Below are 19605 nucleotides of genomic sequence, written 5' to 3'. Positions count from 1 at the left end.
TTTTTTTTACGATTGATTTATAAATCATAATACTGAAAATATGATTTGATATGTCAACAGTTTCTCAAATTTTTCCACAAATTATTCTTTAATTTCAGTGAAATGTCCATTTATTTTTAGTTTTAGGCAAATCTATTACCAGTTTGTCTTAACTATTACCATTAGACAATTATTTAGAAAGATCATCTATAACTGTATACCCGTCGTCAGACACTTCTGTTTTATGACAATATATATTTTTGCTTGATTTTTTGCATTTTTGGTGCTGAAGAATTCTTAACTGTTATTTTATTCATTTTTCAACAATACACATTCCAATGCAATTTTCCCTGCTCTTTTCTTTAAAGTACATCTTTCTCTTCTCTTGGAAACAGTATACTCTTTATATTTCTGGTGTAAGTCTTGGTTTTTTTCATGTGAAAACCAAAGCTAAAAGCAAGAATCCATTTCTATAACCTATCCTATGATTCAGTATCTTTTTGCCTTAAAGACACACTGTTGTCTTGCTCATTCTGAAACTAGTGATTTTCTTATTGTTATTTATGCTTATGCCACGTATTACATTCTCTAATTTCTGTTATAGCTTCACACTTTCTTAGCTTTTCATCACACACTGATTTTGCAGTGTGTCCTTGTTCATACTCCCATAAATTACTTCCACTCCAACTGTAACTGTTCCTGAAGTGCAGGTTTTTGACAATCTCTTGCTGAATAGTTTTCATTTTCTTACACTGCCTTTTCCATAATTAATTTAAAAAGTTCTTATTCTTTCTGAATTTGCTCTTGTGGATTCATTTTTACTAATCTCTTTTGTTCCTAAATTACTTTTGATTACAAACTGGATTACCCCATGGTTTCTGCTGGATTGTTAGGTACAGAACTGTCTGTGATGCTTATAATTAAGGTTCCCAAGCGCTTTATATTTTTAAGACCCAGTTTTCTGTTGCTCCCACAGATTGGGCCGAAATTTTCTTTCTGGATACCAAGTTTCAGTAAATTACAGTAAAATATATAGTATTTTCAAAGTCAAGAATAAGGAAGTGATTAGGCACCAGAATAAATACAGTTTGGACAACTTAATCAGATACTTTTATGCATCTGCTTTTTAATAAAATCTTTAGTCTCAGGTTGCATGTGGTTTCCCCTAAGGAAAGCCCCCTGACTTAGTACTGAAGATGGACTGTACTTGAGGAATGAATTTATCTTGTGCAGCAGCTGAAGCTGTTGGCTACAAAAGAACTGATCGTGTGAAATGAGGGGGAAACAGAAGGAGAAGAAGTGGGTTTATGAAGTAATTATGGGAATAGGTGTAATGGATGGAGAGACAGAAATTGCCAGAACAAAAGGGCCTGGAAGTATCACTCTGAAATTAGAAGACAATGAAAGGTGTGTACAAAAGAGGGAGAAAACTGAGTTACAAGAGGAAAAGCCTCAAGAAATAATCCATAAATAAGGGAAAATATCAGGATAAAGCATAGGAGGAGACTGTCAATGTCGGCCCTTAGAGCCACCAATGTCTAAGCCATACCACTTAGAGCTGAGGAACTGAGTGAATCAACCAGATAGGCTATATGAAAATCACATTTCACAACTCTAATTCTGTTAACAAGAGTACCACAGTGTCGTGGTTTAACTGTGATTTAACAGACAGATATTATGTTGGCACAAAATGTTGTATTGAAAATAATTCGAAGGACTTACACAACATAAAAAATGGCTGGGGTCTGAAAAAAAGTAATGAAACGTGTAATACTTTTGCTCATATACAATTTCATGTTTTACCACTGAAAGGTAATATAAGAGCAAAATTTCTTGGCCTGAATCCTTCTTTCTTTTATTTAGAAGTAGAGAAATCCTGCCTTTCTAAAAGCATGTTTGCATCACAGCCGCTGTGCTTCAAAATACCTACAATCCAATATCTTTGAAATTCTGTACTAGCAGTTCAGTGAAACAGACAATCATATTGTGTCACATTACAGAAACTAATGTAAATAAAGGTAACATAAAGCAATAAAGGATGACATCAGCATTTAAGCAAAGGAGTAGTGCACAACATATGAGCAAAAGCAAGATGTAAACAATATGATAACTCTGTGGCATCACTGTACCTACTAGAACAGTTATTTTGCCAGTTTGAAATTATCTTAAAGTGAATGCTTAGTTCATAATATCATGCAATATTTTCTTAAATGTTATGAGGGGAGGCTTGTATTTATAGCTTTGCTACACAGAGATGTTTTAAATGCACACTACGGCCAGTGCATGTACCAGAGTAGCTATGGAGCAGCAAAAGCAGCATTATCAAATACCACTGAGCACACTCTGGTGATTGAGCATGACTCGAGGCAACAGATTCCAAAGAAATGTCACCAGAAACAATTCTTTAATGTAAACTTACCAATCTGTGCAGATCAGTGGGCCTTATTAAGAACTGCTGAACCTGCTGCCCTACCAATGCTTTGCTGCTTTCTTATTATTCAGTGATAAAGTAAATAAATTGGCAGAATTCATCCTTTTTAAATTGCATGTTGCTTAGAATAATAAGATTCCTTTCATCATTAGCCCTCAAAAAAACTTCTTGCAAATAATGCAGAGCTTCTTTTAAATGTAATGTCTTGATAAGCTAAATTGTTAAATGCTAGATGCCATGGAATTACTTTTGGTGTTCTTTAGAATGAATGCTTATTAGCATGTAAATTAGCAATTTAACCCTCTTTAAATTGGAAAAAAACCCATGGGACACCTAATTTCATAGTTGTTAATGATGGTCCAATGACTGTAAGATATTTCTTAAGCATTTCATTACGTAAGGAATTACAGAGGTATATTATCAGATCTTGGCATTTAAGACATAGTAATAATCAGAATGTCAGTTGGAGGAAGTGCTCTTCATTAATGCCTGCATTATTGTCCTTTCCATTCTTCTCAAAGGATATACTTTTTAATTACTGAAGTTTTACAACTGATTTTTCAAACGGGAGGAATGGGTGATGCAGTGGAATGGATGGTTTATTCAAATAAGAAAGGAATCTGAAGGATTAGATTTGTAAAAATGATTGTGCCAAACAGCTAACAAGTATGAAATTCTGCCTGAAAATATGTTCTAGAGTTTAATCTTGTAAAACTCCCCACCCAGAACATGAAGAAACTTATTCTTATTTAATTATATTTGGACAAAAGCTGCAGTAATTCTGGTTGAAACTCAGCATCTCTGGTTCAAATAATTTTCCATTATTTCAAACTTTGCTTCCTTTTCAAATATGGATAAGAAAAAAATTCTCAAAACCAAATTAATTAAAACATTCTGTTATGGCTGATTTAACAGAGCAATTACAATTTAAACCAAATAAATTTTTAAACACAAGACTTTCTGAAACATTCCATTTAAATAAAAATTGTTTTTGAGCCAGCCGTACATGATTTTCAGACTGAGTAAAAAGAAGTGATTAAAATCAACATATTCCTCTTTGGTTCTCAGTTCTGAAATCCTAGTACATGTAGTACATAAGATACTACTTAAGAAAATGGGATAGCTATGGAGAACCTAAATATTTATGTTTAGATTATTATTCTCCTTTTCAGTTAACCTTTAGGGCAGTCAGGCTGGAGTTGTGCCTGTATCTTTTAATGAACAAGATAAATTATATTGGGCACTGCTGTCCACTTGCTAAATGTTTGTATTCAGATGTTTTTTCTACTTTTTAAAAGCCAGTAATGTGGACAGAAGAAACAGAATATACAGCTTGTTTTCTGCCTGCTTCTATGTAAAATGTTACCATTCATGCAAAAATGTTTATTCACCATGAACTAATAAGAACCAGGCAAGACTGAATACAGATTTACATTATATTTCATGTGCCAGCTTCAAGACTGGCAAACATGGGTACTGTTGCTTATAGGTCACATATTTCCACTTTTTTGGGGTTTTGGTTTTTTTATGCTGGGTTTTTTTTGGTGGGGGAGGTTTGGTTGGTTGTTTTGTGGGGTTTTGTTGTTTGGTTGATTTGGTTTGGGATTTGGGTCTTTTGTTGTTGTTGTTGTTGATAAATCAGTATCTGGAATAACTGGTCTTGCATCAATAGTGAGGTGATAGGGACAAAGCACTGCCAGATGCTGTGTTTGTCTTTGATTACTGTCTGTTCACAAGTACTTCAATTCATATTTGCGAAGGCTGTGTAGAGTAAGGGACTGTTCAGCCAGATTAAGGAACCTGTTGTGCAGGTTACAACACAGCTGTACATGTTTTATCTGGGGCAATTTTGTGCCATAGTCAGCTTTTTGGAAATACTGGGCAATGAGCTTTGCTACTAAAATTTTGTAACTCCAAATGTTCACAGAAAAATTGTGTTTCTGTCAGCTTCTGCATAACTTTTGAACAGTGCTGTCTTGCTCATATCTTTCCCTCCTCTGGAAAAATAATTCTTGTAATACCATTGGCATCCACAAAGTATATCAGGCCCTATGAACACCTGTCTAGAATCTGCTTCTGTTATAGTTCTGTTCATTTTTGACTGTCTGCACCTTCCATGCAGTAATTAACGTGCAGGAATGTAGCTGAGCAATTGATTCCTGTGGAGCTTTAAAGTCCTGCTAATCAACTATGCTTGTGTTTGAGGAACTGTGCAATGTGCCTTGTACATCTTTAAGGGGCATTCATAGCAGAAACAAATATTTAAAAGCAAATCAGAAATATATCTGTGCATCACCAAGACAGCAATAAAAATAGTGAGATTAGTCATTTATTATCCTTACTTAGTTAAAAGCATTAATTAACATATTTTAACATGTCTCTAAGGAAAAAGAAAGGAGGTAACCCAGACTAATTATCATTTCACAGCTTTTGCAATTTCTTAATAATTAGGCTCCACCAGGAGCTATTAAAAAGATGAGGGCTCCTTAAACACCTTCTCAGATTAAATAGCAAGAGAATATCTAGAGAAATATAGACGATGGTCATGTGAATACCAAAAAAATATATTATCACAGGTGTTGGGACAGTAAAAACCAAATGTTTCCTGAACAAAAAAAAACCCCAAACTGACAACTAAACACTTGTTTATCAGGAAATTTTAGAGTAGAATGAGGTAGAGTAGAATTTTAGAGTAATTATTTTTGGAGTAGAATTGTTTTGCAGGAACGTGAGAAGATGAAAACCATCTTTTGTTCAAAAGGTTTACATAATTTAGTTTCAGACAGGTTGAAATGGTTCATAAAGATTGAAATGCTTTGCTTCGACAGTGTTACTTTAAAAAAATACTTCTAAAATTTCTTGTGTAGTATTTAAAAATACTTGTAAAATATTAATTGTAGCATATGCACACATATTCACTATTTCTGAGATAAATGATGAAAATTATAACTTTTAAGGCATTATGTCTCATTGCTATTTAGATGCATTGACATCAAGTCACTTGGAAGCCCTTGAAATTTTCATTTTTTTAATAAGTTTTCAAAATGTTACCCCTCCCACTAAGACTAAAAGGTAAAGAAAACCAAATGTCAAAATTCCTGCAGAGCAGAAATTCTGGTTCTTTAAACAGGTGTGTAAGTATAGAGGAATTGATGAAAAATAACCTGGAACCCTGTGGGATGCTTTATGTTTGTAGTTAGTGTTTCTTTGCTTGTTTTCAGCCCTTAACATGTTGATGGATTCTTAAGGCCTGCTTCCTTCAAAACAGACACTTAAATACTTTGCTCTCTATTTACACTTTCCATTTAGCATCTGTGGGATTTGGCAAGGTACTAAACTAAACCATATCCAGCAGAAGCAATATAACCTATTGCTTGTATTCTGAACTGCCCCGGATCTCCAGTCTCAGATAAAGATCTGCTTGTGTGTATATCAAATCATAATTGAGAAATTATTGGGTACAGTGATATCGTGTTTAAGGGTAAAACAACACAATTTATTAAATAACATAGTTACCAGTATTTGTATACAAAAACATTGCCCAAGAGGTAGAATGTAATTTTCACCTTTTAAGAGGAACCCAGAATATTCAGATTAAAATCATCTTGTTCTTTACTTCAAAGTAAAATTCAGACTTCTCATCAGCTCCTAATGACCATCTTTTCTGAGTTCTGCATTACTTTTCTATCATTTGAGGCTGGGTTACACCAAACATTCAATTCATTGACGTAATTGTGGCTCTCAATAGCCCATGTCAGATTCTGGTTTTCCTTTCCATCTTGAAATTTAGCACAGCATAATGTCCCTATGTTTGGTTTAAAAAGAAAATGAAGATTCTTGCCTGCAATTTGAAAATAGTCATAAATTGGACCTGTACACATCCAAAACAGCAAGTCGTAGCCTAGTAAATCTGAATATGTGGCATGTGACAAGTGTACAATAATTGTTACAGAAATTTATAGGAAATTAACACTTTATTATTCCTTATTTATTTCTGCACAAGTTCTTTCTAAAATTTAAACCAATAATACTTGGAAAAACAATGCAATATTTCTTCAGGAATTAAAATGATAATGTATGATCTAGTTGCCCTACTTCTCTTTGTCTCCAGAATAATTTACAGTATTAACTCACCTGGTCTGAAGAATATAAAGTCACTATCACCACATTGTTTCTGTGTTGGTGCCTATTTTAAGAGGATTGTTGTTCCATTTGAGCACATAAACTCACAATCTTTCTTTTTTTTTGCAAGAAATAATCATAATTCAGGGGTGTAGAAAAGTATGGATTGCTGGAATAAGAAACCATGGCATAAATAAAAGAGCAACTTTTACAGGCATAAAAGTTTTCTGGGAAGGAGTAGCAGAGCAAAGCTTGCTTAAAAGGTTTTTTGTGTCAAGTGACAGGAAAGAACTTGACAAGTGACATAAAGTATTTCAGAAGTAGTGAGTGATAGAACAGCTTTATAATATTAAAAACGTCCACATCTACTTGAAAAACTAGATGTGTGTTTATAGCATCGTTTGGTGTAAGAGTTAATACAAACAGACATAGTCTGGAGCATGGGTAAGAGGGGAGAGTGGGACATTAAATGTTACTCCCATAGCTCCTCAGCATGCAAAGGGAGAAGTAGTTTGGGATTGCTCTTATAAAAGTGCACAAGGCTCATTTCCACCCCTTTTCCAATGGAAGGATGTCAAGTTGCAGCTCAGTGATATGTTACGCACCAGTGGGCTGAACTACATCTCTTGACCACATGCTTGCTTTTAGCTCCCTCTCTTAGTAAAAGCCTCAGACACTGCAGGTTGCAACAACAGTACGTTCAAGAGGACACAATACAAACAACAAATTGCAAATAAATAATATTATAAGCACATGGCAATAAAAAGGGTGGTGGATAAGCCAGAATATCTTTGCCTTTATAAACTGGAAAATTAGGACATCGTTCCCTCTGCAGTTTGGTCGTCTTTTTCCATGACACACTGAATTTGCTTAGGAAGTACCTTATTGCTTTTGCTGTTTCAGAGGGAAATGCTGCTGAACTGGGAAGAGAGATGAGTAAGTCAAGTAGAGGGAAGAAAGGACACTAAAGTCAAAAGAGGCAGCACACAGAATACATAATAATGATGTGAGACAAATTTGGGAAAGAATTAAATAAAAGAAAAAACATGTAATCGAAATACCTTATTTTAATCAGTATAATTTACTGAGATGTGTTCTCAGAAGACTGTCTCAGATAATCAAAGGCTAAACCAGGCTATTGCAGGAGTGAATTACCCTTTGAAAAAAATGGGACATCTGTTCATCTCTTCCTGTAAATAAACCATAGACTGGAACATAAACCACTAGTCCAATCCCATGCATGAAGAAATTAAAATTAACAGATCATCCATCTGAATTTGCTGCCTCCATGGGCCTCCCTTCTGTCAAGAATAGCGCAAAAATACTTCATCCACATTGTGGGTCTCCAAAAGGCTGATCTTCAATCTATATGTTATTAGCATTATGGTGATCAACATAGGCGTGCAGGAAATTAAAAAAGCCAAGTGATTGTATTTAGTAAATGTAAAGAAAATATTTGCATGTGTTTGTATAAATAACAAACTGTTACACACACTTCTTTAAAGGAATCTAGTTTCATAAAGGTGAATGAGCTTGCCAAAATGGACTGGGAGGATGAATTCAAATGGAAAGGTATGAGAGAGACCTAGGAAATTTTGAAGAGCACTTGGCAGATGGTTTAAGAACCCAAATCCCACAACTGAAAAAGACCAAATAGGTTATAAACAGCTAATCTCATTTAGAAAGAAAGTCAGTGCTCTGTGTCTTAAATTTATAATAAAGGAGAGAAAGAAAAAATGGCTGGTAAAGATCATAAATCAGAAGTGAAAAAATTGGAAAAGGTGATGGAGGAAGTAAAAAGGGCAAAAGGAAAATCTTTAGTCATCAGAGGTGAGGGCAAGAAGGTTTCTGAGAGTATATTGAGAACATAAAGAATCTTCTGCTCCAAATAGAAATGAATTACTTGTTAGCAGTGATGTAAAAAGGACTACTCAACACAGATTTCTGTTCTATACTTGGAGCAAACCCAGATGATTTAGTCACATCTATGCTGTTTATGATGACTGTGAAGTACCACTCTACCAATAGCTAAAAAGGATATTAAACAACATAATCTAGAGTTAAATATTTTTGTATCAGCAGGTTCAGGGGACTACCTTTGAAGTATAAGGAAAGAGATGGCTATAAACTGTCCTAATCATTAATGTTGATTTTTAATAACTCTCAGAGCACTAGAGGAAGATGCATGAAGCTAGAAGCTAGAAAATGCCATGCTAGGATTTAAAAAGAATAAACAAGAAAATCTGTCATCCTGACATTAGTGCCAGGGAAAATACTGGCATGACTGATACAGGACTCTGTGAAGTATTAAAGAACAGTAATGTAATTAATTGAATGTTGTTTATGTAAAATAGGTCTTGTCAAAGTAACTTGATTTTATCGATTTATCTGTTAAAACATAGCGAATCAGGATGTCCCTTGTCTTGTGTTATTGAAAAATTTTGATCAGGTGATTACAAAAGTTATTTGTGGCCTTTTCTTATTGACAAAAACCGCAAGGAAAAGTCACTTATTAAACCTGTTTTACTTTGAGCAGGCATTTTGTTGTAGGTTGCTAGATTCCTGGTTACCTTTAACTCTCCTACTCCAGAACAGATCAGTCTACTTTAAGCAAATGCAAGAGAGAGAATATTTTGATCTTGAGTGGAAAAAAACAAAAAAAACCAGCCCCTAAAACCCCAAGCCAAACAACCTAAAGTGCTTTTTATTGATAGCTATTACATCCTATTAGAACAAAAACCCACCAATATTCCACTTCCTTAAGATATTTGATGAGGCTTCTGGATATAGCTGCCTTTAATATCCTTAATGCACATATTATTTTTCACTGTTTGCTCTGACCATACATTTTCATCTAAAGTGCATCTGAGTGGTACCTATAAACAACACCTCCAGTGCATATTAAAATAACTTTTTTTAGTGATGAACTTGTTCTCTGGTACAGCACTTCAGTCTGCTGATTCAACTGTCCTTTGTGTAACCCTTTGCACATAGCACAATAGTTTGTAACAGATTTATCCTTTATGATTTATTGTTGTTCCCTCAGCACTACCGTATTTATCGAGTATCAACTGGTTGTACAGGTAAATCAAATTTAGGCTTGATTCAGATGTCTGGCATCTTTCTTTTGTTTCAATGAGCTTACAAAGAGTTAATGAGATAAATATATATATGTATGTGCTGATTTAGCCTCCTCCATGCTCTTTTCAGAAGTCACTCCATCTCTTTTTACCTTCATTTCTTTATTTCTAAAATGATATCATAGTAAAGATACCTGTTTCACAAGAAGCCTGAGATCTGTCTATCTAAAGTGCTGCACAAAATCTATGTATGGTCGTTTTTACTGTCATTTTTGTTACCCTGAAAGTCTGAAGACTGCACTGAAGAAAGTTTGAGGTGAGGCTTTGGACTCACCTGTTGAATTCTTGGACAATCCAGACTCTTGTTCTTTTCCTGAATATGTAGGTGATTTTGTATTCCACCTGCTATGGTTAGAACAAAGAAAAAAAAAAAAAAGTGGTGAGACAGGATTAAAAAAGATGGGGAAAAGGCTTATATACTTTTTGAAGATTACAGGAAGTACCGTAAGTTTTGAAAGGCAATAGTCTTGCGCAGGGTCTGTAATACCCGTTTCTTTGCTTTAAGCTGTTTAAATCAGAAGGAAAAACAAATAAAATATATGAGAGGATGTTTTTTCTCTGGTTAAGAAAGCAAACCCAACACCCTGATGAGTAAGGTCATACGTGGATGTGCAGTGAAGATACAGTCCCTGCCCCAAGTTTCTTATCATTCAAGTGTGTTGCTTTTACTAGGTGGATTACTCTGTATTCCAAAGTGGCACGGAATATGTCTAATCAAATTATACAGTGTGCAGTCAGCTTGTTGGAGCATATGACAGTAAGTTCATTTGAACCGATATAAACATGGGTGGTCAAGTGGAGCATATGCTGGATCCACAAATAGCTCAGGCCTTCAGATGAGTGAGTTGCTGCCACAAAGTGCCTGTTCTATCCTCTACAGAAATGGCCCCCATGAAAACCATCTGTTTTAACTTTACTTGGGGAACCTCATGAGCAGTACAAATGGATGAACTTTCATCCAGCAATGGCTGAAATCAGTTTAATTAGCAAAAATTCTTGCAGATCTGGTTGAACAATAAGAAGCTCCCACAGAAAATACACAGGTGCACACTAGTAGGTCTTGATACTTTCGGCATGAAGACTCATTACACTAGATCAGACCATCTTTCTATACAGATTTAACACGAGTTTCTATGAAGACATGCAAAAACAAACCCTCCAACAGTCACCTGTAATTTATCCTTCTGGTTGGATCTGTGATCAGCATCTCATTCTCTAAGATGAATTCTCTAGTGCATGTCTGAGGACTAATTTTTCCCCCCTCCTGCTATCATCTCATTCCCTAACCTAATCATATCAGGATATTTTCTTTCTGTCTTCCCAGTCACTCCCGCTAACAATATTGAATCTGTTAAGATTGACTATAATATAAGCTACTCCAAAAAATTATTAGTATCACACACTTCAAAGTGATCTGTAGCTATTTAAAATCATAGAATCATTTGGGTTGGAAAAGACCTTTAAGATCACTGAGTCCAACTGTTAACCCAGCACTGCCAAGTCCACAACTAAACTGTGGCCCTAAGTGCCACATCTACATGTCCTTTAAATACCTCCAGGGCTGGTGACTCAACCGCTTTAATGGGCAGCCTGATAAATGAAAATTTATCAGCCAGTTCTTGAGTTTTGTATCTCATGTTTAATTCCTGTATGTATTTGGGGGATTTTATTTACCATAGTAGAAGGAAGTCCCTTTGCTGCTGTTTCCTCCCCTTTACTTAGAGAGCTAATACCATAAGTTTCAGACATAAAGTCTAAATTATGCTCTCTAGTAACTATCATTCTCTTTTGATGGTTTGTGTGAATTCATTTTACAAATAACGTAATTGGTTCCAGTGTTAGGGTTACAGGCAAGAAAATAATTACTGAAATTCACTTTCCTTTTTTTCCTTATTTAACCCTTCTATGGTGAATTTGTTTAGAACTTAAGGAGCTTTTCAGCATAGTAGAAATCAATCTCTAAAGCCTATCAGGCACTCAAACACTCACATTAGTCCATGGACTTAGATTCAGACAAGGCTCTCTAAATACGACAGAAGATGTATACCTAATGCTGACTGAAGAAAGCAGAGGTATATACTATATTTTTACCTGCGGCTGCAAATGCATTACAGAATGATGAATATTTTGGAGGATGCATTGTGAATGAGACTGTGGGGAAAAAAAGTCTAAATGTAAGTGGAAAATATCCTTTAATTCATAATAACCTGCCATTTTCTAACTTAATGCATGCAAAATTATGTTTTCCCCCAAAGCTGCCTTCTATTTACATCAATGCAGTTACACTACTGTGAATAAGAAAAAGATTTGCTTCTCAGTATACTTGCAGCAGCAGTTACTTCCTCCAGCGTCTAAAGCAGTTATACTGAGAACCCTTGTTAGGCCTATATGATGGGATGAGCGTGACCCCTGGCAGAATGCTCAAAATGAGAAGTAAAGCTCTCCCTCAGTACTGCGTTCTCATGGTCCTCAGACTGTGAGACAGCGAATGAGAGAGCAATATAGAAAAAGTGGTTCCTGAAGACAGAGACCACCTGGAGAATGAGGAGTAGCAAATCTGGCAGAGAAATGCAGATTATGAAAACCTTCTCTGTATTCTTGGCGATTATTTATAAAAAAAGCCCAGATGTCGTCTTCAGCTTTCTATTACATGTGCCAAAAGTGCACTAATTCAAAGTACTCTTAAGCAACCTGTAGACATGGGTATTATCTATAGCAATGAATATGTACAAATAGCACCAATTTCCTCTATCAAAAGTCTACATATGAGATAGAATCATAGAAGAATTTGACTTGGAAGGGAACTTTAAAAGTTATCTAGTCCAGCTCCCCCCTGCAATGAGCAGGGCCATCTTTAACTAGATCAGGTTGCTCAGAGCTCCATCCAGTCTGACCTTGAATGTTTCCAGGGATGGGAATCTAGCACCTCAGTGGACAACCTGTTCCACTGTTTCACCATCCTCATTGTAAAAAATGTCTTCCTTATATCTAGTCTAAATATACCCTCTTCTGGATTAAAACCATTACCCCTTTTCCTATCGCAACAAGCCTTGTTAAAAAGTTTATCTTCATCTTTCTTATAAGTCCCCTTTAAATACCAAAAGCCTGCAATAAGGCCTCTCCAAAGCCTTCTCTTTTCCAGGATGAACAGCCCCAACTCTCCCAACCTTTCCTCGTAGGAGACTTGTTCCATCCCTTTGATCTTTTTCATGGCACTCCTCTGGACCCACTCCAACAGGTCCATGTCCTTCCTGTGCTGAGGACTCAGAGCTGGATGCAGCACATGAGAGCAGAGCAGAGGCATAGAAACACCTCCCATGACTTACTAGGCACACTTCTCTTGATGGACTCCAGGATTCAATTGGCTTTCTGGGCTGCAAGTGTCTGACTTTCCATCCACCAGTACACCCAAGTCCTTTGCAGGGCTGCTGTCAATCATTTCTCTGCCCAGCCTATGTTTGTGCTTGGGATTGCCCCAACCCAGCTACAGGACCTTGCACTTGGTCTTGTTGAACCTCATGAGGTTCACACAGGCCCACATCTTGAGCTTGTCCAGGTCCCTCTGGATTGCATCCAGTCCCTCAGGTGCCTCAGATTGGTATCTGCAGACTTGCTGAGGTTACACTCGATCTCACTATGTCATTAATGAAGATATTAAACAGTACTGGTCCAAATACAAACCCCTGAAGGACTCCACTTGTCACCAGTTTCCATCTGCACATTGAGTCATCAACCACTACCCTCTCGATGGGACCATCCAAACAATTCCTTATCCACTGAACAGTCCACCCACCAAATCCATATCTCTCCAATCTAGAAAGAAGGATGTTGTGGTGGACCATGTCAAAGACCTTACAGAAGCCCACATAGACAACATCTGTAGCTCTTCCTTCTCCACTGATGTAGTCACTCCATCATAGAAGGTCATTAAGTTGTTCTGGCAGAACTTGCCCTTGGTGAAGCCATGCTGGCTGTGTTGAATCACCTCCCTCTCCTCTATGTGTCTTAGTATGGCTTCTAGAAGGATTTGTTTCATGATCTTCCCAGGCACGGAGGTGAGGCTGACAAGTTGGTAGCTCTGAGGGTCCTCTTTTCTACCCTTTTCAAAAATGGATGCTATGTTTCCCTTTTTCCAGTCACTAGAGACTTTATCTGAGTGCCATGACTTTCAAAATATCATGGAAAGTGGCTTGGCAACTACATCAGCTAATTCCATTTGGGGGACTCTGGGATGCATCTCATCAGGTTCTATAGTCAAGCTCTTCAGGGGGATCTGGACAGGCTGGACCAATGGGCTGAGGCCAGTTGTATGAAGCTCAACAAGGCTCAGTGCCGGGTCCTGCACTGGGAGCACAACAACCCCACACAGCGCTACGGGCTGGGGAAGGGTGGCTGGGAAGTGCCTGGTGGGAAAGGACCTGGCGGGCTGGTTGACATGTGCCGGCTGCACATGGGCCAGCAGTGTGCCCAGGTGGCCAAGGGGGCCAGCAGCATCCTGGCTGGTGTCAGAAACAGTGTGGCCAGCAGGGATGGGGGAGTGACTGTCCCCCTGTACTCGGCACTGGTGAGGCCGCACCTTGAATGTTGTGTTCAGTTTTGGGCCCCTCATTTTAAGAGGGACATTGAGGTGCTGGAGCGTGTCCAGAGAAGGGCAACGAAGCTGGTGAAGGGTCTGGAGCACAAGGCTTATGAGGAGCGGCTGAGGGAACTGGGGGTGTTTAGCCTGGAGAAAAGGAGACTGAGGGGGGACCTTAATGCTCTCTACAGCTGCCTGAAAGGAGGTTGTGGTGAGGTGGGTGTTGGTCTCTTCTCCCAGATAACAAGTGACAGGACAAGAGGAAACAGCCTCAAGTCGCATCAGGGGAGGTTTAGGTTGGATATTAGGACACATTTCTTCACTGAACAGGTGGTCAAGCATTAAAACAGGCTGCTTAGGGATGTAATGGAATCACCATCCCTGGAGGTGTTCAAAAAATATGTAGATGTGGCACTTAAACCATGTAGACATGGTTTGGTGACAGACTTGGCAGTCCTGGGTTAATGGTTGGGCTTCATGACCTTAAAGGTCTTTTCCAACCTAAATGATTCTATGGTTCTGTGATTCTATGAGATATGCGTGTTCATGTTGCTCAGGTGGTCACAAACCTGTATTTCTCTTACAGTGGGAGAGACTTTGCTCTCTCAGTCCCTGTCTTGCAGTCCATCCACTCAAGAGGTGTGGGAAGAGAGGTTGCCAGTGAAGACTGTGTCAAAATTATTGAGTACCTCAGCCTTCTCCTCGTCCATTATTACCAATTTGCCAGTCTTGTTCATCATGGGGGCAATATACTTTCTTTGACTTTCCTTTTCTGGCTGACATACCTGTAAAAATCCTTGTTATTATTCTTTGCATCTCTTGCTAAGTCCAGCTCCAGCTGTGCCTTGGCCTTCCTGACCCCAACCGTATACAACTGGCCATCATCCCTATACTCTTCCCAGAATACCTGTACCTGCTTCCACTGCTGTGCATTTCCTTCTTGCCCTTGAGTTTGACCAGCAGGTCTTGATTCAACCACGTCAGCCTCCTTTCCTGATTTCTTACACTTGGGGATTCAAGAGCTCTTGCATTCTGTGGAAAGCACCCTTAAAGATCTTCCAGCTCAGTTCTCCTCCCTTGTCCCTGAGGGTAGCTTCCCAGGGGGTCCTATTGACTAACTCCTTGAACAGCTGGAAGTTTGCTTTCCTAAAATTCAGGATCCTGACTTTACTCTTCACTCGATCCATACCCCTCAGGAATGTGAACTCCACCAGGGCACAATCACTGCAGCCCAGGCAGCCCCCCATCTTGACATCACCAATTAGGTTACTTGTGTTGGTTACCAACAGGTCCAGTATCGCATCCCTTCTGGTAGGGCTGTCTATTACCTGACTTACGAATTTATTCTCAACACATTTCAGGAACTTCCTGGATTGCCTACAGCTCACCATGCTACTTTTCCAGCAGATGTTGAGGTGGTTGAAGTCCCCCGGCAGGGCAATAGCCTGTGAGTGCAATGCCTCCTCTAGCTGGAACAAGAAGATTTTGTCAATAGGCTCTCCTTGATCAGACAGCCTGTAGGAGCCAACAACCACAAGGTTCCCTTTGTTGCCTTGTCTCTAATTCTAACCCATAAGCTTTCAATGTGCTCACGGCTACTTTTCAGAGTTAGCTCTTCACATTCAATCCATTTCTTGATGTAGAGGGCAATCCCTCCACCTCTGCTTCCTCATCTACCCCTACTGAACAGCCTCTAGCCATCCATAGCTGCACTCCAGCCACGGGATTCGTCTCACGAAGTTTCAGTAATGGCAACTAGGCTGTAGCTTTCTAGCAGCGTGGTGGCTTCCAGCTCCTCCTGTTTGCTGCCTGTGCTGTGTGCAGTTGTGCAGAGGCACTTCAGCTGGGCTGTCGGCTGTGTCACCCTCTTAGAGGAACAGCCCTTAATAAATAACATAGCTGCCCTTAATACCCTCCGTACACAATGAAAAGATCACTTTATCCCTCTTGTTTTAGACAGCTGCTTTAAGTAGAGGTGATTAGGTCCCTAAAAGTGCTTATTTCTTTCCAGTGCTTGTAAAGAAAATCTAAAGCAACTACTATAGGCATCTAAATTTGATCAGATGAATAGCAATCCAGAGAAATGTTCACCTGCACAGGGAGGAATAGAAATCAGGATCATAACTCTGGAAAGAAAGGAATCTCAGTACTGCAAATGCAGCCAGCAGTGAGTATGTTACAAGTGCTCATAGGTCAGTGAAAAGCAAGTACTGACCACAATAAAGTGACAAGTTTAAAAAAACAACCCAACATTAAGAATGGGGAGAAATTGCTAAATTACCGGTATTTGGCCACAGATATTTCATGTCTAGCAAAAGTACGTAGCGAAGATGCAGCTCCATTAACTCATTTGAATCTCCTGGTGATTCATACCAGAGTTCAGGAGGAAAAGAATAGATTCAGCAGTTTTTGAGAGGCCAACATGACTCAGACCTGGTTGTATAAGTACATCTTTCCATAAAAATCAATACTATTTTGTAGTCTTTTAATATTCTGTGTGGGTGTTTATAAAAAAGGGATGGGTTACTTTTAGATGAGGCAATGTCCACATGCACATGTGCACAAAAACCAGAGGAAGAATAGAATATGAGTCTAAAAATTAAATATAACTGCATGGCAATTATATTTGTAGCAGGTGAAGGACAGACCACAAGATTGCTGTTAAATAAATCATAATTTATTACACGTGCCTGTATATGAATGCCCAGTTAAGTACCTAATTACATGAAAAATGCAATTGCCATGTAAAGCAATGTTAATTTTCAAGTGCACCTGCTGAGTTTAGCGTTGTCATTCAAGTACCTGCTCAGTGCATGCTGTTGTGCACCACCTGCAGAAAATATTTGTGTGCCTGTCAGGAGTCTGGCACAGGTTATTAGTGAAGAAAACCATGGGTTTGCAGGTTCAGCACGCAGTCCCATGGTCTATCCAACATTGCTGACAAACTTCATTATGATGCCTAACTGGAGCTCTGGCAGTGCAGCTTTTTTTATTTTGATGAGGGGGTGTGCAGGGAGAGCCCTTTCTCTGCTCAGACTGCTTTAGATTTCTTGGATTTCATCTCCAGTTGATGAGTCCTCTCCTATGTTTACCTACATTTTTTCTGCTCTTTTCTCCTTCCTTGACACATGCTGTATGCCATTAGAGAGCAAAAAATACTGCTAGAACTTCTATTCTTAGTGTTGGTCCATTTGCTTTGTTGATTATCATCCTAACTGTCAAAGAAGTGAAACGGCATTGCTTTGCAATACCTGCACTCCATAGTGCCAGCTTTCACATGGTTCTTTGTTTCCCTGACAGGTAGAAACTGTTTGTGTTTTCCCCATGAATGCTTTATGTGTGATACCAAACAGCTCACAGTAACAACTAAAACCTAGCAAGCAGCACTAAAGGACATTTCTTAAATGTGTTTCTTTGCCCTTTCTTCACATTGAGGATGTTAGTAAGACTCAAGACTGACTATGTTTTTCTATGGAGGACAGGATCTGTACTGCTTAAATAACCCTACACTCTTGCAAATATTACTTAGGTGACAGAAAGTGGATTCATTCTGGGAAGATTCTCTGATTTCTTTTACAGTTTTGGCTTTAACATATTATTTGAAAAGCTTCTTTCTTGGTCCAAAGGTAAACTTGTCTTACATATTCATCCATTTTACTTTGCAGGGAATGAGGTTGAGGGAATGGAGCACTGTGTGACTGGCCTGCCAAGGGGTGAGTGGCCAGTGAGGGAAGGCATGTAAGGGGGCAAGAAAAAGCTAAAAATGTGGTGGAGCAACCATTTATTTCCAAGGAACTTAAGCCTAAGAGCTTTAAAGAGGACTTTGCAGCTGTCCTGTTTCAAAGTCTAGTTCAGTAAAGTACTAGATGTTGGCGCTGAGAGAAGCTTTCCAGAGAAACGTACAGATTTGACAGACTGTAAATATTTCTGATGAATACGGTTAAACTTTCAACAAGTGGCAGGATGGTTCTTGCTGGTTGGTGGTGCACCAGTTCCCTAGGCAACTGCCTTTCTGGCCTTCTCACCCTCATCAAAGGGAGTTTGCCTGTGCAGAGACATGAGGGTGGTTGAGAGCCAACTCTTAAGCTCCCTGAGCAGCTGATTTTTGGGCAGCCCAGCTCTCCCAATCTCCAGATCAGTGCTCAGAGGCACGTGTCTTGGGGTCCAGAAGGCTGATAGCAAACAAGAAACTTCTGGTCTTACTCTCCCAGCATTTATGTATTTTTCTGTCACAGATGTTACCTGGCTTTTAAAAAAATCCCATACTTGAAGGAAGCTGAAGTGACAGTGGTGGGAGATACCTACCATAGCTTTCCAACACTCTTCACAGAATGTAATCATGAACCGTGCATGGCCTTTTTCCACCAAGGGTTCCTCTATGCCTCTCTGTCATATTATGTCATTGCCACTAACTAGATGACTTCATTTTAGCTGGAGAAAAAAAAAGCTGCCATCTCTTTAGATGGTATAAAAGAACCACACAGTGGTTTTCACCTATTCATTTTGCCTTCATCTACTGACAAAATCTAGACCTCTCTCCAGAAAGCCGTTCTCTCTCATGCATTTGTCATTCTCTTGACCCTTACAAGCTGAGGAGTCAGCCCTGTTTTTCAAACGCGGATGCCTGCTGGCCTGTGCAGAGCTCTGTGCCATGGCTAGACTGCTGCACATACCTGAGCTGCAAAAAGCGATCTTTGCTGCTTACAGTGCTGGGTCAGCCTCCAGTTTATCCTACTGATGCACGTTTGCATGTCTGGCCATGCTACAGGGAAACAACAGCATGAGATGACGGTAACAATTAGGATGTTGATCTTTAGGTGCTGGTGGGCAGTCAGGTAAGCGTAGATGCTGGCAGCTGAGCAACAGTTTAAAAATGACTGTGATACTGCCTTTCTTCAAGTCTAGCTTGCAAAAACAACTCTATGGGCTCCATGGAAAATTTAGTATTTTCTGGTGTTGATACTGTAGTTCTGAATTTCACAGAAGAGCACAGGGCTGCCTCCAGACCAAGGGGCAAGTGGATGCAGTGGTTTAGTTCTTAGTCCTGGTTCTCAAGGTTTCCAGTTTGGGCATCTGGCTGAATGCACCAGAGCTCTCTTCTGGCTTATAAACCTGCCTTCCCCAAACACCATGGAACTGTAGAGGTAGTGAAGGGAGGAAGGCATTTCTGTCACGGAGCACGGAAGCATGGATCTGAACTGGGAAGTTGTGAGGTTGGACATGACCTGCTGAGTCCTAGAGAGCACAGTGAACTCAAAGGCAAGATAGCACCACTTTTTTTCAGAGGATGTTCTTGACACTGTTTGGTTTCTGTGTTCTTCACTTTTCCTTATACTATCAGCAATGCAAAACCACGT

The 19605-nt window shown here is 39.0% G+C and overlaps 1 protein-coding gene across 1 annotated transcript in view; it reads left to right on the top strand.

The window, feature by feature from the left end:
- Positions 1 to 19605, top strand: part of ZNF804B (zinc finger protein 804B) — a 74520-nt gene that overhangs the window by 43982 nt on the left and 10933 nt on the right. The window lies entirely within an intron of this gene.

The sequence above is a fragment of the Falco naumanni genome, chromosome 4 (assembly GCF_017639655.2).
Source record: "Falco naumanni isolate bFalNau1 chromosome 4, bFalNau1.pat, whole genome shotgun sequence".
Classification (NCBI taxonomy): Eukaryota; Metazoa; Chordata; class Aves; order Falconiformes; family Falconidae; genus Falco; species Falco naumanni.
Note: the sequence above shows the minus strand (reverse complement) of the source record. Positions and strands in the feature narration are given on the sequence as shown.